Source organism: Cupressus sempervirens, chromosome 3 (assembly GCF_028749045.1).
Source record: "Cupressus sempervirens isolate cs-2001-9-10 chromosome 3, ASM2874904v1, whole genome shotgun sequence".
Lineage (NCBI taxonomy): Eukaryota > Viridiplantae > Streptophyta > Pinopsida > Cupressales > Cupressaceae > Cupressus > Cupressus sempervirens.
In genome coordinates this window covers 1,031,928,323-1,031,956,133 of record NC_143120.1, presented here as the reverse complement: position 1 = coordinate 1,031,956,133, position 27,811 = coordinate 1,031,928,323, and the positions used below count along the sequence as shown (strand labels likewise).

General features: G+C 31.8%; 1 pseudogene; it reads right to left on the bottom strand.

The window, feature by feature from the left end:
• Positions 1 to 8,272: 8,272 nt before the first annotated feature.
• LOC149570263 (malate dehydrogenase [NADP], chloroplastic pseudogene) overlaps positions 8,273 to 27,811 on the bottom strand; it is a 42,164-nt pseudogene continuing 22,625 nt past the window's right edge.

The window sequence follows — 27,811 nt, the reverse complement described above, 5'->3', positions numbered from 1 at the left end:
GTTATGAAACTTAACTGGGTGCAAGATATTCAATTGCAAACTAGGCCACTTATTGTTGTTTGATAGGTAAAATTGCAGATTTAGGCAATGCTCAAAATGATGCTTCATGAAATGACTCAAAATGAAAATCTATCATTATAGGAAGCATGCATATACTTAATGAAAGGTTTTTATAAAATGTACTTATAGGGGCTCAATTTGACTAAAAATTTTAGAATGGTACTCAAAATGGGGATGTAATTTTTAGTCCCATCAATGGCTCCATCTGGGGATGCATGTCCCTTGTGAGCATGGAAATGATTCAAATCTTTGGAGGAAGAAGACCACTCCAAAAAAACTCTCAAACAATTTATTCAAAGCAAGAAAAACTACTATGAAACTATACAAGTGATGGCCTCGGGTCACCAAAACTTAGCAAAACTTCTTACCTCTACCATAGACCTAATTTTCATCTTCATTTTCATGAGGTAAGCTAAGAATATCACTTCTGTTAGTTTCACCAATCAGACTTGTCTTCTAAAACAACTCATTTAGCCAAACAAAATCACTTCCTTCGCTCTCATAATGTATATAGCAATTGGGATCTAATTCAACATCATGTTCATTATGAGAAAATGAATCAACATGCTCATATAAACTAACATCAAACTAAAAACCATGATGAACATATGACTGATGCATGCTATCAACCAAAAACATGAAGGTTTCATATTCTACTTCAATCAAAGAGTTGCATATGCCAAGAACTTGTAACTCACCTTGTGTAACCTAATGTGAAGAATATATAAGTTATGATTTCTCATCACTTGCAATCCTAATACTCATTGAATCAAATTTATCACATGCTGAAACTTCTTCACACTCAAACAACTAATTAGTCACCTAGTTTGAAAAGTATCTTGAAAGTACCCACACAAAATATGTTGATCATAATCATAGTTTTGATCTCACAAATTGTTAGTATGAACTTTGAACTCATCAAACTTATCATCACAAGATTTATCAGCACACACAAAAAACTCATAATTAGATGTACAACTTCTAGCCTTTTCCTCTTCATCATAATCAAAACCAATTTCAGTATAATCAACATGAGAAGAATCTAAAATAGTATAATATTTCTCCCTAATGATATTCTCTAGATAAGACAAGTTGTCATGTATATCAAAATTTGAACCATTATCACATACACCTCTAAAAATTATCAAAGACGTCTGATGTTATACTACTTTCAACATCAAACTTTGGGAAAAGGACATTGTCTTGAGAAGAAACATAACAAGGGACATGATGAGCATCCAAAGAAACGTTTGCATACCTGTCAAGATCCCAAGCCAATAATTTTGAAATTTCATTAGCATTCAACAAGACTTCATAACAAGTCTATTCTACTTGGCTAAGATCATAATCTAGCTAATTTGAAAAACTTATAGTAGCAATACCATTAGTATGAAAATCTGAGAAATCAAAATAATTACTACAACATATTACCTCTTCCTTGTATAATACCTCTTCACTGGGTTTTTCATTTTCATTTTCATCACAAGAAGAGTTATCCATACTATTGTTAGAACTTTTATTATTCTCATACATACTATCACATGATTCATTTTTAGTCATGTATCCATCTTTATCTTGCTGACTAAAATCATCTAATTCAGTAGATCTAGAATCTATCTCTTCACATTCACAAGACACATTATCATTATCTATGGATTCACTACATTCTTTCTAACTTTCAACACATTCACTTTTGTTATCAGAGGATTTAGTACATAATTCATTGCTACTTAAATTACTCTCAAATTTCTTGGAAAGATCTTCAACATGCAAATTCTTTTGTACTCTCAAACGTGTTGGCCAATTAACTGAATTAGGCATAAAAGTATCTAGCATAACAATAGGCCATGAAGATTCGTTAGGTCTTAAAGACAAATGTTACTTCATGAGTATTGATTTGAACTTCTTATTAACTTGATCATCTCTTAGGCCTTGAATACTTTCTACTATATTTCTTTTGAAATTGGCAATTTGATAATGGAGTTCATTTTTTATCTTTATAATATCTTCAAGCACATCCTCATGACTTGGTAAGCTAACTTTAGATTTGAGAGTTGATTCCATCTTGAAACAAAATTTTTACCTCTTTCTCCTAGTCTAGAAAGTCACTAAATACAGGCACTGATTTCTAACACTTGATTTTAATGAAAGGGAAACACATGAAAACCAAAATACCTTAAGTGTTGATGCTAAAACTTGATCTATTGATCTTGGCATTGGTGTAACTTCACTTCTTTGCACCACTTATCAAAACCATGTAGATCTACCACATCCTTGAAGAGGATAAAGAAATCAATATTGTGATTCACTTTCTAACATTTGAATTCTTAAAACAACATATGTATACAACACTCAAACTCATATATCAAGTACTGGCAACTTCTTTCCCAAGAAACACTATCAAAAGCTTCAGATATGTCCTTACAAGTTGAATTTCCTTCAAAAAATTAAAATATGAAATCAACTAGGATATTGGTACAAAGATATAGAGTCACCATGCACACTTGTGAGAAATATTACAGAATTTGTCACTTGACAAATTTGAACTAGAATTTATATTTTTTATGAAAAACATTCAAATCATCAAATTTATTTTTGGAGATTTACAAAATTGGAAAAGAGAACAAACTCTTTTCATTCTTAACTCTGAACTTTTACAATAACACTTTGAAATATTACTTAGTTGAACTGATTGAAGATGAATTCACTAGTAACAATGCAATTTACATTCAGCTTTTGAAGCTACTACTGTAAATGAATAAAGCATTAGTAGGAGACATGAATCTTCAACAAGGAAATGTAAAACACTTCACAACCTTGCTATTGTATCAAATTATTCATGCCTTTCTTCCAACCATATTGATTCACTTTTCAAATTCTTAAGGTTTGTCAACTTCTTAAGGTTTGTCAACTATACAGATTCAATACAACCCTACTAGAGTCACCATTTTGTTGGCTCTTGATTAATTTTTTTTTTAATAACCCAATGATAGGAACAAATACATCTAGGGGCACCTAATTCCCATGTTCAACATATACATTTAGACACTGGAGCCAACTATAAGGCTATACTCTTTCTTCTTCTTCAGGCTCTACAAGACTTAGGCAGGTGAACCTTAGATTCTTCATAAAGTACTACTTTCAAAGCATACAACTAAATATTCTATTTCTTATGCAAACAATAATGGACATGAAATAGATAATAGCATGACTCATGAACTTGATAAACTAAGTGATCGAAACTCTTTTCAACTATTTAACAAAAAGGGAAAAGGATAATTGATTAAAGATTGATTTCAGCATCACCAAGACATGAACAAAAAAACACATAGATCTTATAGCTGATTAGTTCCTTATCTATTAGGTAATTCCACAAATCACTAACACACATCATTGAAAATCATTGATATATCTCATATATCAAGACTTCCAGATCTGTCCATTCACCTTGTGAATCAAACATCTGAATCAATTCTAAATATCATACTCGGCCTATCACTTCATGAAATTTGCAACCTCATTATGGTAAATTAAGCATTTACATGACTCCTTGAATCATAATAAAAATACACCAAAACATACAACCTAAAATGGATTGCAACTAGACTTCTGCTCTTTGATCACAATCCACAAATGTTTACAAACAATATAAACAGGAGACAAGAAATCAAACTAAAGATAAACTTGTTGTAATTTTATTCATTTCATTGAAACAAATACATAAAGAATGAATGAAATTAACTTAGAAACAATTTAATAGACTAGGACTACCTCTGTAATTCCATTAGTTATTGTTCATACAAGATAAATATTGGCCATGAATGGTGGGATCACAACTAGAGCTCTACTCAATAGTCTAGAAACAACCAACCATCAACAACTTGAGAAAGAGAAGAGAACAGAATATAAAGACTGGAAGAAATCCTAGATCCTCTATGATGTTGCCTTTTGTCCACTTGAAAAACTTCCACCTACTGATGAATAAATTCTCTCTACAGTCTTTCTATAACTAAAAATCATATCTTATCCTTGTTGTTAAGAATGCATGAAATATCTTCAAAAGATGGAAAACATGTAATTGATTTGCAAGATCTGATGCTAAAGAAAGGTTCAAAAAACCCACCAAATGACTTTAGAGGTAGAATGGAACTATTAAAACATTTTTCCCTAAATCTAGAACCAATAAACTCCCCTATATACTCCTAACTAATTCTGAAGCTTAATCATGAAAATCACTCATTCTGCTGAGAATACCCCAGATTTTACAAAACTACTTGTGCACATTCTGAATTCAAATTTGGACAATTTGTCTTCTCCCATTCCCAATGATATATTACACTCTATGTTTCTATTCAAAATGGCCCCTCTGGTATGCATTTGCAAAATCAAAGCCCATGACCATGTTCAAGGCATTTAAATGTTTGAGAAATTAAAAATTTTATATAGTCAAAATTGTACAGTATTTTGAAAAATCATTTAAATATTTCATATTACATGTAAATTTGAAGGAAAAATAAAATAAAATAAATTTTTATGACTTCATATTTTTTCCTCTATTTCTACATTTGTATTAAACCTGGTTGACCACCTATGCCATGTAGAAGCACCTAATTCATCAATCTATGCACAATCATCGTCACATGTCAATTTTTTACATTTTTGGAGCCTTAACCATTAAGTACACTTTAACTATTGTGACCAAGTGACTAACCCATTTTGCTACTTTGGAGCTTGTTTCCTTAACCTTTAGTTAACTAGTGTGACTGAGCAAAATTGACCTTTTCACACTGTCAAAGCATTTTCTCGAACCTAAAATTTAATGTCCCAAAACTATGACATGATTAGTTCTAATATGAATTTCTCCATCACACCTCAATATTCTGACCACACAGTTATCCTCATGACCACACGATTTCATGTTTCACACCATTGCACCTACTCTTCTTATCCTAGCATTAACTATTGTAACCATGTGCTTGGTGGTTAATAAACCACCTTCACACTATCTGTGCTATTTTTACTAACTATGTAGTTATCCTTGTGAAGGCATGCCTAACTACCACTTGTAAATTGGATGATGTCATCCTCCTCTCCTCTCTATCCATGTATTTTTCCATTTTTTTAAAATCACTGCTAGCTATCCCTTTGTATGGGCCCTTCATACAAGCCTTGTGCTCCAAAATGCTTATGTCTTAAAGATAGTATATGATTGAGTGCTTGCATATTTAAATAACTTTCCTTTTCCCAGTGAATGTGGGATAAATTGTCCTTAGTATTTTACCTCTTTTTTTCCTGTGGGATGCATTCTACACTTTCCAAACTCATAGTGTGGACACTCAATTTATGCAACAAATTGACGCACATGTTTTCATAACCCATGAGTTCCTCATCATTATGAAAGTTAAAGCTACAACCTTTATTGATGCCATGGGATTCTCTGCCAATTTTTCTAGCATGTCCTTGAATTCCTGTAGACTTCTTTAAGGGCTCCTTCCTCCAAATAGTGCTTTAAAAATGTCTCAAGTTACAAAATTTTTACCTAAGACTAGTCAATTCATGATTGTTGGTCTACCTAAAAGAAAGGTTGATGTTGTAAGAACTTCCTTCACATCCTCGAAGCACATATGTTTATCTAGCTTGAGCTTAATTACAAGCTCAGTTTTCTTCCTTTGGCTCACCACTCTCTCTCTTGTTCCATTTGAATGTGTGTGGTTCCTTGCAATCCATTTGATGAGTCTTCTACAATTCCACAAGGATTCCTAGTGTTGTATGACTTTGAAGCAAACTAGTACCCTCAAGGTGTATGTATGAAACAACTATGGGCATAGTTGAAAATCTTCCATAGACTATCATATTTGATAAATTATCATAGAAAACTCCAAGTTTTATTGCCATCTAACATATGGCTCTACTTTAATTGAATCTTGTAAGTGCATAAAAATTCTTAGGGGAAATATTGCGAGCAATCTTAAGACAAATGAGGGAATTTGTGTTGCATGGATTGCCAACAATGAAAACTTTTACATTCTTTCTTGCAACAAAATTAAGAGCCTTCCTTTCTTTGCAAATATTTTACATTTATGTCAAGCAACTCTACTTTTTCCATTCTAGGACATTCAAATAAGAAGAGCCTATTTAGTAACATGAAAAAAATCATAAGCATCCATACCTATGGTAACCTCTTTCAGAAAATGATATAAAGAGCCTTCAAGCTCCATTGCAACACCTTCAAGAGCTAAGAATGACCTCTTAGATCCTAATAGGTTCAATTGAACTAGTTGGTCTTGTCCAAAAACTTCCTTAAAGAAATCTTCTAAAAAGAAAACTAGTATTTTAAGTGTGAGCTCTAGTAATGGTGAAAAATTGGAATCAGATATGGTTTCATCTTTTCTAAAGATGTCACTTTCTTCCTTTGTCTTAAGAATTTCCTCATCTACATTTCTTCCCTTTTATTTTGCTATGTAACCTAAAATTCAATAACCTCTCGGCAAGGCTCAAAATATTCATTTCCAAATGTTGTCATATTTGTATTTTGTTTCTTTATATCCACATGATCATGTGAGGATACATGTTTCTTTTTCATGCATATCTCATCAAATGCCATCTTCTTATCCTTGAAATTTCGAGGATCTATTGATGCTTCTCTTGGGTACACAAAATCAACATTTTTTCCCATTATATGACTTTAGTTAGACCCCAAAGTGGGTCTGACTATATTTATTTTGCATTTAAAACAACTAACTCTTCAAACTGATCCATCAATCACTTGGTACTAATTTGATTATGATCAAAACTATACAATATATCAAAATAATTTAAATCTTTCATATTGCATGAACATTTGAAAGAAAAATAATAATAAATATTTTTTATGGCTTCATATTTTTCACTATATTTCTACAGTTGGGTCAACCTAGGTTGACCACCTATGACATGTGCCAGCACCTAATTTTTTTACCTTTGCATAGTCATCACCACATGTCTTTTTTTCACCTTCAAGTCCTTAACCCTTAAATATACTTTAACCACTAAGACTAGAAAACTAACCCATTTTGTTGCTTTAGAGCTTGTTTCCTTAACCTTGGGTTAACTGGTGTGACCATGCAAAATAGGCCCTTTTGCAACATTAGAGCATTTTCTTGAACCTAGCATTTTATTTCCTAAAAATATGACATAGTTATCTCTAGCATGCATCACATTGTAACACCTCAATATTCTATGGTTATCCTCCTGACTACACAATTTCATGTTTTGGACCATTGCACCTTCTCTTCTTAGCGTGACATTAATTATTGTGACTATGTGCCTAATAGTTAACTGACCATCTTTACACTGTTAGAGCTATTTTTACTAACTACATAGTTATCCTTGGGAAGCTACACCTGACTACCACATGTCCACTAGATGATGTCATCATCTTCTCCTCTGTGTCCTTGTATTTGGTCATAGAAATTTTTTTTACTGCTGCCAGCTTTCCTTTTGTATGGGACACGCAGGCAAGCCTTGCACTCCAAAAGCCCTTATGTCTTAAAGACAATATAGGATTGAGTTATTTCATATTTAAATAAGAGAATTTTCCTTTTCCCAATGAATGTGGGATAAATCATCCTTTGTTTGTTGCCTCCCTTTTGCCTATAGGATTCTTTCAAGCCTGCAATTTCCAATCTCATGGCATGTACACTCAACTTTATGCAATGCATTGATGCATATGTCTTCATAACCCATGGGTTTCTCATCACTGTGAAAATTATAGGTGCCCTCTATTGATGCCATGGGCTTCTCTACTAGTTTTTTCCAGCATGTCCTTGAATCTATGTAGATTTCTTGAAGGGCTCCTTCCACCAAATAATGCTTCAAAAATTTCTTAGGTTACAAAATTTTAACTTGAGATTGATTAATTCCTTATTGTTGGTTTGCTTTAAAACATGGGTGATGTTGTAGGAACTACCTTGATAGCCTTGAAGTAAATATATTTTTCTAGCTTGAGCTTGATTACAAACTCCTCCATCTGCCTTCAACTCACCACTCTCTCTAGTTCCATTTGAATATGTGTGGTTCCTTGCAAACCATTCAATGAGTCTTTTATAATTCCATAAGTATTCCCAGTGTTGTACACCTCTGAAGAAAACTAGTCCCCCGGGAGGAGTATGTGTGAAATTGATTTTACAACATCCACAATTGACATAGTTGTGGACACAATTGAATATCTTCACTAGATTGTTATGTTTGATACATTATCATAGAAAAATCCAGCTTTGAATGCAAGCTAACATTTGGCTCTATTTTCATCAAATCTTTTCAATGAGTTAAAATTCTTAAGAGAAATATTGGGAGCATTCTTAAGACAAATTAGGGCATTTATGTTGCATGGATTGCCAACAAAAACAACTTTTACATTCTTTATTGCAACAGAATTAAGATCCTTTCCTTGTTCTACAAATATTTTTCAATTATGTCAAGCACATCTACTCTTTCCATTCCAAGACCATGAGCCTTTGTTCAAATAAGAAGATCCCATTTAGCATCACAAGAAAGATTGTAAGGATCCACACCTATGTTAACCTCTCTCTACAAAGGATATAAAGAGTCTTCAAGCTCCATTACAACACATTTAAGAGCTAAGAATGACATCGTATATCCAAATAGGTTCAATGCAACTAGATGGTCTTGCCCAAAAACTTCCCCGGAGGCAATCTTCTAAAATAGAAACTAGTCTTTTAAGTGTAAGCTCTAGTAATGGTGAAAAATTAGAATTAGATATAGTATAATCTTTTCTAAGGATGTCACTTTGATCCTTTGTCCTAAGAATTTCCTCATTGACATTTCTCCCCTCATTTTTTTTTGCTATGGACCCTAATAAGTCAGTAGTCTCTCTACAAGGCTCAAAACATTCATTTCCAAATGTTGTCAAATTTGTATTTTCTTTTTGCATATCCTCATGATCATGTGAGGGTACATATTCCTTTTGCACACATATCAGGTCACAAACTATCTCCTTATCCCTAAATTTTTTAGGATTTGTAGATGATTCTCTTGGGGATAAAAAATCTACATTCTTTCCCATTATATGACTTTGGTTAGGCTTCAAAGTGGGTCTGCCTAATTTATTTTCATTTGAAACAATTGACTCTTAAAATTTATCTATTAATCACCTAATACTAATTTTATCCCAATTGAATGGTTATTTGCATCATTTGAAACTCATATTACCACTTTCTACAAACTATGCCTATGTGCTTGGAAGGCCTATATGATGGCTCTATAATCTGACCAAAACAACTAATTGAGCCCTAAGATAAAGTGTACTAATTATCTATTCCATATTCTTGCACCCTATCAAATTTTATGTCATGATGATACCTGGGTCAAAATATATTGACTGTGAAACTTGCCTTCTCTAAACTACCTACAAATAAACACATTAGAAAACAATAATGTGCATTTGGTTTTAGCTTTGAAAATAGGTCAAATAGACATTTGAGGGCTTGAAAACTATGAAATTTGGTCAATATTAGAGGAGATTATAAATCTATTATTGGCTCATTATGAATAACTAGGCACATTTGGAAAGTATGCAATCTTAGGTACTTGGATTTGCAAGACTGGGAACATTGGTAGTACTATAATTCTAGCAAACAAAATGGACCTAGGAAAGTGTGCAAATAGATTCATCAAGACTTGAAAAATGAAACACTTAAAAATATTTTCAAACTAGAACATAGTGGTACAATCCATTTAGTCCCATTAATCATGGATTTAAAATTATGACATCTCAAATAGAGGTACTGATCAATCTACACTTTTAGACTCTAGTAAAACATTACAACTTGCATTTGGAATCACATTTTAAAACTAGTCAAATGGATTCAATGTAGTTTCAAATATAGAACATAGCAAGTGTCTAACCCCTAGAATGTAATGCAAAAATAATTTTATCATTTCAGTCAACTAGGTCAAAGTTATAACTAGTTAGATAGGGCATCCCAAAATTATGAAGAATTTGCATCAGCATGACAATGTTAAACAATCAATTTTGAGGGATTCAAAACAAAATATATTGAAATGAATTGAAACTAGAAACATAGGTTCTCTAATATGCATACTAAATACTACCAAAGTGGTGAATAATGAAACTTAACTCGATGCATGATATTCAATTGCAAACTAGGCCTCCTTTTGATGTTTGACACTTGAAAAAATAGAGATTTAGGCAATGCTCAAAATGATGCTTCACAAAATGACTTGGAATGAAAATTTATTATTATAGTATGTGGGGATATACTGAATGCAAGGTGTTAGAAACATAAAACACCTCACAAGCCTCAAAGTGTGAGCTGGGTACTCATGCATTAAATGTTCTTAAAGGGGTTCAATTTGACTCAAAATTTTAGAATGGTACTAAAAAAGGGGAAGAAATTTTGAGTCCCATTATAACTATTTTAAAAATGGTTCAAGAAAGAAGAAATGAAAATTTTGCTCTTATAGAAATGTATAGATAAAAAGAAGTTAGACTTGAACTTACTAGGACAACCTAGAGAAGAGAAGTACCTCTTTATGATGTTAGTGATGATGAAGAAGTAGTTGTACCTAATCTTGAATCTAAAATAGACCAAGATAAAAACATACTCTTGTGATCTTTGACTAGAGAGAATTACATACACTTTTGTGTGTTGAAAGAAGATTGTTGAAATGAAGAAGATTGATGAAACCTATCACGGAATAACTACTATTTTGTCATTGATGTCAAACCTTCTACTTGGTGGTATAACAATTTCTTACTTTTTTCTAAATGCTATCATTTCATTAATTGATGAAGAGGATTTGAAAAGAAAGGATAAAAAGAGAAGCTAGAGAAAGTGCGAGTTATATGGTGCATAAAATGAGCACTAAGACCAAGCAAGATATTGATGATATAGTGTATTGTTTATCTACTTAAGGCTATAATGAAAGGATACTTGAGAAAAGAATAGGAGGCTAAGTAAAGAAATATTTTTGCCAAGCTTGACTGAGAAAATAGTGGAAGCCAAGCAAGTCAGTGCAGGCTGAGAAGAAAGTTAGTTGAAGTCAAGCACTAGGTTTAGTATGTGTCAAGAAAAGAGAAATCTAGTAGGTGCTGAGTGAAGAAATATTAGTATGTGTCAAGTGTCAGAAGATGGTAGTAGCAACCAAGAGAAATATGGTTTATGTTGAGAAACCCAACATTGACCAAGCATTAAAAGATAGTGTTTGTCAAACAAACAATGTGTTATTGCTGAGTGAGAGTAAAATGATTTTGATCAAATATTTGATGAATTTGATTTTACAAAGTTGATTTCTTGAATTTTTTGAAGCATGGGGAAGATACATATGATAAGATAGTGGCACAAAATTCAAGATAAACCATTTTGAGAGAAATTTAAAGAGGATTATAAAGGAAGTTTCTAGAAGGAACAAAATGGAAAGATGGGAACATTCAATGAATCTAACCTAACCCTAAAATGGACAATTGTGGATAAGTGATAAAATATCTAAATTCTCTATCTAAGGAGATATAAAGCTAGAAGCAAATTTTCAAGAGCATAAATGTGAGAAAAACAAGGAGTCTAGAGTGTTGTCTCATATGGTGGGAAAATCAAAGAGTCTTTAGTTGGCATACTAAGCAAGAAGGCCTAAGGAGATGAAGGCTTGAAGGGTGAAAAAGATATTAGAGACAAAGATGATGAATGCCAAGTAGAATGGAGGACTAAATCCAAGTTCTATAATCTGTAAGTGAGTTATTTTATTATCAAGTCATGTCATGTTGTTACTTTCTAATAATTGTATCAATCTTGATAAATCCTTTGGACTAAGTTGATCTAACAATCATAACTAAATCTTCTAAAAGGGTGACATTCTAATAGAATATTATAAAGTCCTCTAACAAGGCCCACTCCTAATAGGGTGATTGAAATCATTTAATCAAGGTCACATTTAATAGTGTGCATTATAACCTTTAACATGGTTGGCTCCTCATAGGGCTCACTTTAGAAGAGTGAAAATTGGTAGCACGCTACTAGTGAGTTTTCCCAAATTGGGTTTCCACATTAAATTCTTGTGTCAAAATGTGTAATTGATTTTGTGGTATTTCATGTTTACACTTTTGCAAAGTTATTTTTAGCTATGACAACAACATGCAAAAGTTTAAGATATTGAATGATCAATGCATGCACAAGTATAAGTTGAAGTAGTAAATCTTTTTTTTCTACATTTGGATCTAAGATAACTAATTCACCCCCTCCCCCTCCCCCAATAAGTTATTCTAAATATTCCAACAATTGGTATTAGAGCACCAAATGCTTGTGATGGAAAAATTTTGGAGGTACTTAAAGCTAAAGATAAAGATGTACAGAAAGGACTTTCCTACATGGAAAAGTTTGATGAAGCTACATCCAGGAGGACTTGGAGATTATGCACAGTCAACTATTACCATTGAACATGTTGATGTAGTTGGAGCCACAAGTGCTAAACAATTGAAACATAAGAAGGAACATAATTAGGTAATATTTGAGAAAGTAATGTGTTGAAAGCCAAAGTTGAAAGTATTAGAGGAAAATTTGATGAAATGAGAATGAAAGAGGGTGAGACTATAGTCTAGTATTGTGTAAAAACCAAAGATGTTGTTAACAATATTTGAGGATCTAATGGACATATTGAAAATGAGACTATGATAAGAAAAGTACTGAGAACCTTGATTCCTATCTATGCTATTAAAATCCTTACTATACAAGAATTGAGGTGTAAATCATGGTAGTAATCTAACCCTTGAAGGACTAGTTGGTAGAGTCACTACTTTTGAACTTTCAAATTTTAATAAATTCAAATATAATAATGGTGAATCTTCTTTCAAAGTGAAGCTCACACTAAAAGAATTGAAAGATAAGAAAAAGGAAAAGGTCAAACATGTTGCTAGTGATAGTGATACATATTATTTTTAGAGCTAGAAGAATTGGAAGCACTGATGGCTAGGAATTTCATAGAGGCAAAGGAAAATATAAAGGTAAGTTACCCATCATATGTTTTAATTGTAATGAGGTTTTTCATATTGTAGAAAGATGTCCTAAAAAGTCAAACAACAAAAATGAAGACAAATACAATGGTAGAAAAGATGACACTAACAAATGCTATAAGGACAAGGGAAAGAATGCCTTTTATATTGTTGAAGAAGAATCCAATGATGAATTTGATAATAATGATGATGAAGTTATCTATGTTTCTATGAGAGATGATTTTGATTAAGATGAGGCAACTGCATTGATATCTTATGTGAAGAAAGGTGATAGATGGATCATTGACAATGTATGTTCACATCACATAACTGGAGACAAAAGAAAGTTCATTACCCTTGAGTATTAAAATGAAAATAGTATTAGATTTGATAAGGATTCACCATGTTAAATAAAAGAAAAATGACCAATAAGATTGACAAACAAGATCATGTATGACAATGCTTACTATGTGGAAGGACTTAACTATAATCTGTTGAGTGTGTCGTAATTGAAAAGTTTAAGATGCAAATTTGAATTGGATAAAATGAAGGCTAAGATTTGTGACACTGGTGGAAAAATAATTCAAAGTGGGGATCAAATTAGAGGTATTCTATTATATCTTGACATGAATGATGCTACTTTTCTTGTTGTATAATTGATGAACTATGGCTATTGCACAAAAGGTTATGTCATGTAAATTTTGACAATTTGGTTGGTATCGATAAGATGAAAATAGTCAAAAGTTTTCTGAAAGTGAAGAAACTTGATAATATAATTTGTAAATAATGTTAGTTAGGCAAGATGAAAAAGTATAATTTTAAAACTAGGACTCGTACTTCAAAGGAAATTATGGAATTAGTTCAGACTATTTTTTTGTACCAATTGATATGCAAAGCTACATACATGACAAGTACATCATCATTTTTATTGATGGTTACTCTAGAATGATGAAAGTAATAATTTTGAGAGAAAAATATGATGCTTTTCAAATTTTTAAGAAAAATTTGGCAAGAGTTGAAAAGGAAACTGGTAGAAGCTTGAAATGTATGAGATCTAATAGAGCTGGAGATTTTACATTAAAGGAGTTAAAAAAATTCAGCATTGAAAGAGGAATCAAAAGATAAAATTCTACACCTAGGACCCCTCCACAAAATGGGATTAATGAAAGAAGGAACAAATATGTAATGGGTTTCCTAGAATATTGATGATGGAGAAGAATGTTGCTTTGAAATACTAGAGGGAAGTTATCAGTACAATTGTCTACACCTTGAACTAAGTACAAGTAAAGAAAGGTACAAAATCCACACCTTTTGAATTATGGTGTGGATACTCACCTAATGTGAAATATTTTAAGGTATTTAGAAGCAAGTGTTACATTCTTAAGGACAACAAAAATGGTAAACTTGATGCAAAAAGTGAAGAAGGTATATTCCTAGAATATTCCACAAATAAAGGTTATAAGTGTTTAAATACTAGCACTAACAAAGTTGTGGAAAAAGAAAATGTAAAGTTTGATGAATATATAGTAGTACATGTAGACAAACCAAAGAAGGAACCTAAAAATTAAAGAACCTTTATGTACTACTATGAAGACATGTCTGATAATGTTGATAATTTGGCAAACCAAGTTGCTAATCAACAAGAATTAGTGACCATCAAGTCACATACAATGGATGTCAAGTTGCATTCAAGAGATGAGTTACAATCATAAGTTGAGGTATATTCTGATACTGAGATCAGTTTACATGAAAGGAATGGTGAGTTACTTGATAGAGAAGTGCATAGTGAATCTAAAATTGAAATTTAGAAAAGACCCATTGTTGAAAGAAGAATAGAGACAAGGTTGTTAAAGTATGTCAGAAGACATCATCTTGTTGAAAAAATTATTGGAGATAAACAAGATATAAGAACATAAGGATGAACCAAAGAAGGAACCTAAAAATTATAGAACCTTCATGTACTGCTATGAAGAAATGTATGATAATGTGGATAATTCTACAAACCAAGTTGCCAATCAATAAGAATTAGTGATCATTGAGTCACATACAATTGATGTTGAGTTGCATTTAGAAGCTAGGTTACAATCAGAACATGAGTTACATTTTGATACTAAGATTAGTTTACATGAAAGGAATGCTGAGTTACTTGATAGAGAAGTGCATAGTGAACCTGAAATTGAACTTTATGAAAGACCTAGTGTAGAAATGACAATGGAGCCAAGGTTGTTAAATTATGTCAGAAAACATCATCCTGTTGAGCAAATTATTAGAGATAAAGAAGATATAACAATGACAAGGAATAGATTGAGAAATGACACATGTTTTGTAATCATGAATGAACCTAAATAAGTGAAGGATGATTTGAAAAATGAAGACTAGAATGAAGCCATGAAAGAAGAAATTGATTAGATTGAGAAGAAATAGGTAGTAGTATCAAGACTAGAGAACAAGAATGCTATTGAAACCAAGTGATTGTATATAAACAAATTGGATGAGAATAGTGAAGTTACAATGAAAAAGTCAAGATTAGCTTGCAAAGGATATGCACAAGAAGAGGTAATTGATTATGGAGAGACATTTCCCCTAGTTGCAAGATTAGGAGTAAGAACTATGGTGACAAAGGATTTAAAGTTTATCAAATGGATGCTAAGCCAACATTTCTGAATGGCATATTGGAAGAGGATGTTTACATAGAACAACTGGAACGATTTGTTGATCCAAACAATGAGAACACGGTGTGTAGACAACATAAAGCTTTATATGGTTTGGAGCAAGCTCCTAGAGAATGGTATAAAAGATTTCATAACTATCTTGTGAAGATTCATTTTGAGAAGACTCATGAAAGAAATGATCTATACTTGAAGATAGAAGGAGGTAAAGAAATTTTACTAGCTGAAATATTTGTTGATGATATCATATTTGGAGGAAAATATGTATTGTAAATGACATTTGCAAATGAAATGATGAAAGAGTTTGAGATATCTATGTTTGGAGAAATAAAGTTCTTTTTTGGATTGTAAGTATATCAGATGAAATATGGTATTTACATCACTTAGTGCAAGTATGTGATGGAAATCTTGAAAGATTTTGGTATGGAGGATTCAAAACTACTTAGTATTCCTATGGTGATAGGACATAAACTATCCAAAACTAATGATTCTTTTGAAATAAATCAAACATTATATAGGTATATTATTGGAAAATTGCAATATGTAGTTCATAGAAGACCTGACATTGAACTAGTTATTGGGATTATTGCAAGATTTTCTAGAAATCTTAAGGAGAATCACTTATTGACTATTAAAAGGATTATGAGATACTCGAAAGGGACAAAAAGACTATGGTCTATACTACAAGGAAAATGACAAGTTTGAATGAGAGCCTATATAGATGTTGATTGGGCTAGAAACATTGATGAAAAAAAGTACAAGTGGAGGAGTATTTTTCTTAGGAAAAAGATTAGTATCTTGGACTAGCAAGAAACAAAATTGTATTTCAAATCTAATATTAAATTTGAAAATGTGGTTATTGCAGTGAATTTCTCAAATATGGTATGAATTAAATTGTTACTCAATAGAATGAAGAAAGAAATCACTAAACATATGTTCCTCTACTATAATAATACAAGTGTTATAAATATATCTAATAATCTTGTGATGCACACAAGATAAAGCACATTGCAATCAACTATTATTACATGTGAGAATTGGTTCAAGATAGAGAAATGAGAATGGAATATGTGAATATAAAAGAATAGATAGATGATATATTCATAGAGGATTTTCCTAAGGATTCATATGAATACCTTAGAAGTAAAATTAGGGGTAATACCCCTATCCAAATCTACTTAAGAAGTAAGTGTAGTACTCTGCATAAACTAAGCTTAATGACATACTTTACAATTTGATGTAGTGGATCTTACTTTAGGAGATACCTAAAGTAAAGGAGGAGTTGAATAAAAAAGATTTATAGTCACTTGCAAGGAAATAGAGGGATAACTTGAATTGATTTTATCTGCATGTATAGAGGACAAGATTTTGGCATTGGTGTCAAAGAGGGATTGATCAAAGAAATTAGGGAGATATCAGAGAGATTAGAGAAGGAAGGAGAAATATTTTTAAAGAGAGACAAGACCAAATGAGGGAGAAATCTAAGGAAGGGATCTAAATATATAGAGGAAGGGACATATATTGATAGAGGGAGACATTTCAATAGAAGGTATTGCATTTCTTTTTGGTATTATTGTTGGTATTGGTTTTCCATCAATGCTAAAGAGGGAGATTGTTGAAATAAGATTGTTCAAATGAAAAAGATTGATGTAACCCATCATAGAAAAATTATTATTTAGTCACTAATCCAAAATCTTCTACTTGTTTGTATGAAAATTGCTTACTTTGGTATGAATTCTATTTTTTGATTGATTGATGAAGAGGATTTGAAAAGAAAGGATAACAAGAGAACCTAGACAAAGGTTGGGTTATATGCTATATAAAAGGAGCACTAATACCAAGAAAGACATTGATGATATAGTGTATTATTTATCTACTTAAGGCTATAATGAAAAGGTACTTGAGAAAAGACTAGAAGGAGGCTAAGTAAATAAATATGTTTGTGAAGCTTGACCAAGCAAATAGTTGAAGCAAAGAAAGTTAGCATAGGCAAAGCAAAAAGTTAGTTGAAGCCAAGTATAAGTTTAGTATGTTTCATGCAAAGAGAAATCTAGTAGCTATTAAGTGAAGAAATCTTAGTATGTGTCAACCATCAAAAGATGGAAACAACAACTAAGAAAAAATTGGTATATGTCGAGCAACCCATTGTTGACTGAGCATCAAAAGAAAATGTTTGCCAAGAAAACATGTTATTGTTGAATGATAGTAAAATAAGTTTGATTAGAGATTTGACAAATTTGAGCCAACAAAGTTCATTTCTTCAATTGTGTGAAGTGTGTGGAAACTAAGTATGAATAGTTGGTGGCACAAAATTCAAGATAAACCATTTTGAGAAAAATTCAAAGAGGATTGTAAATTAAGTTTCTAGGAGGAACAAAATGGAAATATGGAAAGATTCAATGAATCTAACCTAACCATACAATGGATGATTGTGGTTAATCAAAAAAAGATCTAAATTCTTTATATAAGGAGATAATAGCCCAAAAGCAATTTGTCAAGAGTGTAAACTTGTGATAGACAAGGAGCCTAGAGTGTTGTTACATATGGTGGTCGAATGAAAGAGTCAATAGTTTTCCTACTAAGAAAGAAGGCTTAAGGAGATGAAGGCTTAAACGGTGAACAAGCTATTAGAGAGGAAGATGATGAATACCAAGAAGAATGGATGACTGAATGTGAGATCTGTAATCTGCAAGTGAGTTGTTTTGTTATTAGATCAAGTCCTACTATTACTTTCTAAAAATTACATATCAGCCTTGATAAATCCTTTGGACTAAGGTTCACCTAATAGTCATAAGTAAATCCTTTAACATGGTGAAATCATAATAGAATATTCTAAAGTTCTCTAATAAGGCCCACTCTTAATAGGGTGATTCAAATCCTTTAATCAAGGTCACATTTACCCTTGTGCATTGTAACCTTTAACATGGTTAGCTCCTTAGAGGGCTCACTTAAAAAGAATAAAAATTGGTAGCATGTTACTAATGGTTTTTCCCAAATAGGGTTTCCATGTTAAATTCTTTTGTCAAAATATGTGATTGATTTTGTGGTATTTCATGTTTACATTTCTCCAAAGTTATTTTGACCTAGGACAACAATATGCAAAAGTTTAGGATATTGAAAGATCAATGCATGCATAAGTATAAGTTGAAGAATTGAAAATTTTTATTTGTACATTTGGACCTTGCATAGCTAAGTCATGCCTTCCCACTCTTAGTTATTCTAAACATTCGAACATTTTAACCATTCAAATTGACATAAGTTAAGCTAACTAGGGAAACCCTTGACCTATTCAAAGTATAATTAATAAAACTAGTACATATGAGTACCTATTATGAGACTTTGATAATTTTTAGAAGATTCTAACCTAGTTAGGAGTTGGCTCAACCCTATTAGGAGCTGATAAGAAGTCAATTGAACCCACTATCCAAATTGGTTCGAGATAATTTTCTCTTAAAAAACAAGATAGCCTATCCAAGAAAATTAATTGATTATAAAAATAACTTATGTTTACAATATAGCTCCATTGAGTACCATGACTCATCCTAAACATCAATGACTTCTCCAATCTTCATTAATTTGCATTGAAAGCTTAGATAATGTTACATCATAGTACAAATGACCTCATATGATACTTTACAACAGAGGGCACATATTTCCTTTATACCAAGTCCTAATAAATTATTGAGATAGTCTCAAGGCTTTCCAAATGCACAAATAATAATATAGGACCATAATATGATATTACATTTAAGTTTGACATGCTAAAATATAGGTTGTGTCAATAATATAGCAAAGTCAATCTCTAAGGAATAAACCACACATTGTCCTTCACATGTCTTCACAAAATACAAACTAATATTTTCCATCTTGAATTTAGCATCTTGAACATATCTCTGACCAAAATCTAAGCCCACTAAACAAGATTTAACTATATTAGAAATACATGATACAAAACAACAACATACATTTTCTTGCAAATTGTTTTGCAACCAATCCTTGGAAAATATTTTGTAACTGATGTAAAACTTCATAATATTAATTTGCACATATAAATAGCTTCTAAAATATCACTAAATATATTGTTAAGCCCTTTGAATTTAATTTTTTAGCAAAAAATCTTACCAAATAAAATTTCCTTGCAACTCTATCTGAACTATCTAGAAAGATGATATGTAGACATGAATAAAAAATCAAGCCATGAATGTAAAACATAAGCACTAAATCAGATCTAAAAGACTACTTAAATTCTCTTGAATGATTCATGCAAAAAATCTCTTGATCAAAAAGAATCAAAATATATTTCTTCCACATTTAATTAACCCAACCAACAATATTTGGAAGAAATATATGCTCCCCCATTCATGCAACTCCCACATGAATTTATAAATTCTTATTCAACCTTATATACCAAGATCTAGATGCTTTCTTTAATCCATACAATACTTTCATTAATATACAAACCATGTATGTATCTTCTCTTAGGAGGAATCCATAAGGTTGTTAAATGTAAAATTATTTCTTAATATCACCATTAAGAAAAGTTGACCTAACATCCATCTAATAAACCTTAAAATTCTTGTTAGCTACATATATTAAAAATATTCTAGATACTGCCAATTTAGCAACAAGGGAAAACATTTCCTCAAAATCAATTCCTAGTTGCTATGAATAACCTTTGCATACTAACCTTGTTGTGTTTCTTACTACTTATCCTTGATCATAATCTTGTTTCTAAATACCCACTTAGTTATAATAGCATTCTAGTATTTAGTACCGGGGACTAATTCCAAAGTCTTGTTCTTCTTAATATACTCAAATTCATCTTTCATAGCTTTAATCTAATATTCATGTTTACAATATTCATTTGTAGTGTTATGTTCAATATTAGATATAAGAAACATAATTCTTCACTCACTTTTATTTTTAGAATTGTTTAGGGGGAAGTATGTTATAGTTTAATAGATTGTATATCTCTACTCGTCTAGGCCACTAAGCCATTCAAATATTTATTTGAGGGAAAGAGGGGAATATGATTCCACTGTAATCCAAATTAGATTATCTATAACCCAAAGGAGAGAGGGTTTTAGTATATAATTCAGTTTATAAAGATAAAAATAATACAAATAAATATAATCTTTGGCTAATCTTTGGCTCTTATAGGATAATGTGTATGTCAAATTAAACCAATTTCTTAATTAATGTAGATCTTCATGATTTATTTATACTAGAAACCTATTTAAGATATAGATATAAAATAAATATATGAAAGGAAATGAAATATGGAAGGCTCATGTTGAAATGTCTAGAGGGAAATGTATTTTAGCTTTGAAATTTAGATATTCAAGCCTATTCTCGAATATCTATCTATGAAATCCTGAATAAAATGATGAAAGGAACAAAAATAAGATATTGATCATCTCAAAAATTAGAAAGAACTAGGTCAACCTAGAGAAGGACTAAGTCAACTTGGAATGATCAATTCTTGAAAGTTGATGTAGTTCAATGTAAGTATAACAAAATCAGGCCAATTTCTCTAGAAATATTTTTTGGAGTTATTTATATATTTTCATGTAAAATTCTACTATCTTACTCCTTTCTTTAAAACCTTGACTATAAGAAGTTTGTTCATAGTATCTTGTATATCGTGAATTAGCTATAGGAATGTAAGGTATCCCTATAATTTAAGATGCATGTACCAATACACTATCATGGTTCCATTAATGTGAATCTACGTCTTGTAGAAGATAAGGGAAGCTTAATAGTAGATATCCTTCCTTTGTGGCCAATAATAACCTATATCTTAAAGAAGAAATGCCTACAAAGGATCCTTCAATGCTTGATAGAAATATCCCTTGTTTAAAATCTTGAACTCCTTGAATAACTTACTTGTCTTCAAAAGGATATGAACTCTTGAGCTTGAGAATTAAAACTAGATTTTGTGAGAAGGATATGATATCTTGTTATGAAAATGAATCCTCAAAGTCTACTTATATGACTTTTTATGTGGGAAAAAAATAAAAGATGAGTAGAGAGATCAATAAAACTAACTTCCATGTTCTTTTAGGTCCAAAGCCCCAAAATCAATAGGGAATAGGTCAACCTAGATTGACCTAGTATAGAATAGGTTTACTTGGGTTGACCTAGTACATAATAGGTAGACATTGGTCGACATAGTCCTTTAAGTTACATTTTAGGGAGCAATATAGAGATGAGGTAGTCACCAAAAGAAATACGAGATAAAGTGGAAGAAAATAAGGAAAAGAGAACATTGTGAAGATGTTCATCCATGATTTGATAAAGGAATTATGGAAAGGGTGCTAAAGGGTCCTAAAAGGAAAATCTTTCCATTTTTAGATGATATAGGTATCCCCACTTTAGTGGGAGTACAAGTTTACTAAAAATCACAATAAAGTAGATCAAGAGAAAAGAGTTGATTTCATCATGATCTAGGAGAAAAGGAAATTAGCTAGCCACCAGAAGACTTGAGTCTTTGTTAAATCCAAAGTCACATAGTAAGAGAGATAAGCACTACAAAGGGGTGTATTTACTCTCCCAATAAGTTTTTTGTACCTTATAGTATATTACACAAGAAAGGGGAAAGAAAAGAATGAGGGAGAAAGGTCTCTCAGAAAAGGAGATAGCATTAAACACTATAGAAAATGTGTGTTTACAATTGATAAAAGATGAACCAAATGGTCTAGAAATTGTGTGCAAAATGCTAGTCATTACATCAAAGGATACAACTTCAAGGGTACTCCATGTCTGAAAAAATTATATCAAAAGGTGATCTTGGCATAAGTATGTGTGTATCCTTAAGGGATCAACATAAGATTAGGCTTCTGAAATTGTCAATAGGCAAAAGAAGGGTCCAAAAAAAATGATCAGGCCTCCAAAATTGTCAAAAGTTTAGAGAGAGATCTAAAAGAGACCAAGCCACCATAAACCATTAATAGTTCAAGGAAAGTAGATGGAAATATAAAGAGCAATAAAAATTAAATAAAAATGAAATAAAAATGCATATTTTTTGGAATAACTTAGCAATAATACCAAGAACTTATGTTTAAAGTACTCCAAGCTATACAAAGAATCCATATTTGTAATTTAGGATCAAAATATGAGAAAATTGTATGGGCCCATATTAAAGTGATTACAAACACCTTAATGGGAGAAATGAAATTAACATAAGAGTGTATGAATCCACTAAAGAATTTTCCCACTATGAGATGCCCCTAAGAAGAGAAGCATATCAAGGGAAATGTGCATATCAACAAAGAAACAAGGATCGTCTAAAGAAATAAAATCATAAAATTTAACAAAAGCACAATGCAGGAGAAAAAACAACACGTAAAAATAGAAACTACCATGGTAAATAATGTCCAAATCAAGCATTTGTGCATACTACTCACCCCTAGTTTGTTTTGAAATGCTAGGGGAAGGATGGAAACTTGGGATTAGAATAACATCCATCATAGTAGAAGTAACAACTAGTTCTATGAAAGGACTTTGAGATTCACTATGCTCATTACTAGTAGTGATTGTAAGATAGGTTGAAATCATGTTGGGAAAATAATTATCCATATCAATTAATTCTTCATTACCACTAACATGTTCATTGTCTAAAATATCTTCTATATGAAGATTAATAGATGTATATGAGAAATATGTTAGCAAGTAATATTAATCTGTTAAGAGAACAAAGCATTAACTAGCATAAAAACCATAACATATATGAGAGACAAAGTGAAACCCTCAAATGAGAATATGAGCCATAGTGTGGCTCTCCCAATGAGGATGGTCACTTGACTTAGGGATGAGTCTAAGTAAAGGATTGGTATATATGCTCAAACTTGCTCTATGCTTCAATGGTGGGGATGAGTAAATGGCGAATTGGTAGCTTGGTGAGCTCTCAATTTGACATTATAAGGGTACGGTTGATGGCTTTTGCTTCTCAAAATAGCATTATAACTTTGGCTTAAAGGTTGTGATGAAATGGTTTGGGAGGGGATTCAATTTATAGGCTAAGGGCTTAAGGGATGGAGGGTTAAGATGCAAGGAGAGATGAAAGCTTAAGGAGGGCTAGGATGTACTCAAAGGGGAGTACATGGATTGTGCTTTTTTAGAACCAACCAAGGAGTGACACATGTCAAAGGGTGAATGGATGGAGGCAAGGGGATGGATGAGTCAACAAAGGAGGCTCAAGGGATAATATCTTCATAAAGACCCTTCATAATGGCTTGTAAGAGCAATGAATGGGCTTGTAAGAGTCTTTATGGCCTTTGTAAGAGCATTCAAAGCTTAGTGGTTGGGATATTTTGGAGGGAGTTGAGATTGTTGACTTTGCTTGGCTTAGAAAAGTCTTAATCTTACTTAGGGAATGTGACAAGGTTGGGGGGGGATTAGGAGTGATTTAGGATTAGATTAGGCTTGTTAGAGATTTGTAAGTGGATGGCATTCAATGAGGGTGGGTGAGTTAGTGGCTAAGCTTGGTTAGTATGGGTGGATGGGGTGGATTAGACTAAAAAGGGGGTTTAGGATAGTTTAGGGGTTATTATATTTGAGGGCTTAATTTATCAAATAGATTTATTTAATAAATGAGGATTTTGGAATTAGATAGAAGAATAGGATTAATTGATAAATAATAGTTTATTTGATTTATCAATTAGGACTATAGATAATTAATTAAATTAATCGGCTAGGGGATGGCAAATGATTAATTAAATAGAAATTTAATTAATGATGCCTTTAGAGATAACTAAATAGGATTACCAAAGCGGTATAATCAAATTTAGGTGTCTACAATAGAAACTAAAATACAGAAATAATCATCATGTTTATCCATATGCATAATATTACCTTGGTTAACTTCTTCCAAATATTCATGCATGGTTTGATAAATGGACGGTAAAGGTTGAGAAGCAAGAGAATGAGCTTTAGCCTTTTCTTTAGTTTAACAATTCTTGTGATGTTGATGAGCATGTTGGTTATGTGCAGTCTTAAGAGATACACTAGAAGGATAAGGATAAACTACCATAGGTTTTGGAGAAGACTTAATAGCAAGGTCATATATGGTAATTGAAGAAATATGTGTACAAGGTAAAACAAGTTAAGAAGTAAAATAAATAGATAGAGCATATAATATAGGCAAAGGGGAATAACCATTAGGAATAATAAATTCCATTATGCTGGATAATTTATGGCTTTCATATTTATTATAAATCTAATTAGAACAAGAAAATGGTTTTCTGGATGAGATGGCCATTAAAAGTCAATTTCAACACAATCTCTATGATGTGATGGCTTGTAAAGGGAATGATTAATGGTGACAATTTATCTATTATACAGAAATTTAAGATATTTATTGATAGGAGAAGCTACAACTTGCATGGAATAAATCCATGGAATACCAGGCTTAACTATAAATTGATCAAAAGTAGGAATAACAAAAAATGTAGTATAAGCAACTTTACCTAAAAGAGAAATAGGTAAACTGATGAAACTTTGAGGATGATAAGGAAAATAACTAAAAGTTTGAATCCATAAATGAATCATTTCATAGGTATCTCTACGCAACCCTATATTAATTTATTTTTTCTTTAGTGATAATATTATTGAAAATAGATTGATACAAGTATGATAAATTAGTTTTAATCACTATTTTGTCACTAATGTTAAATCTTCCTTTTACTGGTAAGATAATTTCTTATATGATTTAAGTACTATCACTTATTTGATTAATGAAGAGGATTTGATCAAAATGATCTAACAATAGCACCTAGAGGAAAGGCTGAGTTATGATATGAAAAGGAGTACAAGAATCAACTAAGATAGTAATATCATAGTGCATTGATAATCTACTAAGATTTAAAAGGTTGGTTACACTAAGAAACATACAAAGAACAAGTTAAACAAAGTTTTTCTGCCAAACTTGACCAAGTGGATAGTAGGTGCTAAGTAAAGTTAGAGCAAGCCAAGTAGAAGATTAGTTCGAGCCAAGTAAATGTCTATTTTAGTCCAGGAAAAGTAAAATAGTTGATGCTAAGTAAAGTTTAGTTGATGCAAAGTCCCAATAAACTTAAGTTCATGGCGAGTAATTTTATAGAGGATGTTGAGTAACGCAGTATGTGCTAAGAATTAGAAGCAAGTAAATGCCAAGTGTTAGCATTATTAGAAAGATCATGAATTTGATGGATCTAAGCCAACAAGTTTATTTTCTTGGATTGTGTGTACCATGTGGAAGATAAGATTGATGAACTAGTGGCACAAAATTCATGGTAAACTACTTTGAGGTGAATTAAAAGAGGATTAAAGGAGAAGTTTCTAGAAATAAAATGAAATAAATGGTAGATTCTTTAATCCTACCTAATTTCTCCTAACCCTAAATTGGATGATAGAGAATGAATGAAAAAATATCTTAATTCTCTAGGATTGTTGGTCAAAAGAAAAGGTTATCATGTGTGAGAACCTAGGGAAGACAAGGAGTCAAGGGTATTGTTTCATTCAGTGATGCAAATGAAGAATTTGCATTGGAAAGTTAAGCAAGAAGGCTTAAGGTTATGGATGCTTGAAGGGTGAACAAGCTATTAGGGTTGAAGTGTGTGAAAGCCAAGTAGAATGGAGGACTAAAAAAAAGACCTATAATCTACAAATGGAGTTGTAAGTTGTTATCAGATCAAGCCTTATCATTAATCTCTAATAATTGTATCAGTCTAGGGTAAATCCTTTGGATTAAGGTTGATCTACTAGTCATTTGTAAATCCTTTAACCAGGTGACATTTTGAGTGAATGGTCTAAAGTCCTCTAACAAGTCTCTCTCCTAATAGGGTGATTGCAATCCTTTAACCAAGTCACATTTAACAGTGTGCTTTGTAACCTTTTATCAAGGTTGGCCTTTCACAGGGCATCACTTCATAAGAGTGAAAAAGTGTATCATGTTATTGTTGAGATAATGTGTTTTGAACACATTGCATAATATTGATATATTATATTATATTATTTTAATTATGTAATTTTGCATCTAGAAGGACATGCAACATGTAAAAATTCCAATGGGATATACTTGATGAGTTGTATTATAACATTGTGATAATATTTATGTAATTATTGAATATTAAGGAAAATAAATTAAATGTCCAATATTAAATGTGGGTTAGTGAGTTAGGTAGCACATGGTTTCAACACATGGTTTATGCAGTACCATTTGGTGGTTTTGTGATACTTGGTATTATATAAGTAGTCACAAGCGTAGTTGTAGACACAATAAGGCATAAGGCAAAAAAGGAAAGAGTCAAGTTGGACAAGGCCTAATAGGTTAGCCAAGGGATCATATGTGAAGGTTGGAAGCATGGTATGAGATATGTGGATTCATGCTTGTTCGCATGGATTGCTTGGTTTTTGCTATGGCATTGAAGGATTTCATGGTTGTATTGCAATGGTATTTTTGTTGAATAATACATGATGATGGATGCTTTTGGAGGTTGGGTTTTTCCTGCAATGTTGGGTTCCCAGGGTATATCTTGTGCTAAATTTGTGTGGGTATGTTTTCTATTCTCTTGCATGTGGATTTCAATTGCATATTTATTTCAACTCTATTATAGGTTATGTGGAAATGGTTATCTTTTTTTTTTGCAAGTTTTCTTACAAGTGGTATTAGAGATATGGTTTTATTACTGTAACCCTATATTGAATCCAATGGAATACATGAGAGGATAAAAGAAAGGACAATATATATGAGTTAGGTATTGCAGATCTGATGGTTTTGGGCTTACTATTATTTTGGATTTTGGTAGATTTTGAGTATGTGAAATTGTTGGACAAAGGGGTTTTTTGGATGCTTGATTTAAATGAGGGATTTAGGGGGAGCTTGCAAAAATGATCTCTTGCATAAAAAAAGACCTTACCATTGGATCTGGGTCAATATTTCTATAAAATTTGATATATAATATACCCTAATTTGGCCATGTTCAAAGGAAATGATAGAGTTTTTTAGTTTTAGCCCATAATGGCCATCAAATTTAGACCCATTATAATTTTTGTCACAAAAACAAAATTGCAGTAAAAATGGTAAAAAGGTTGTCTTAGT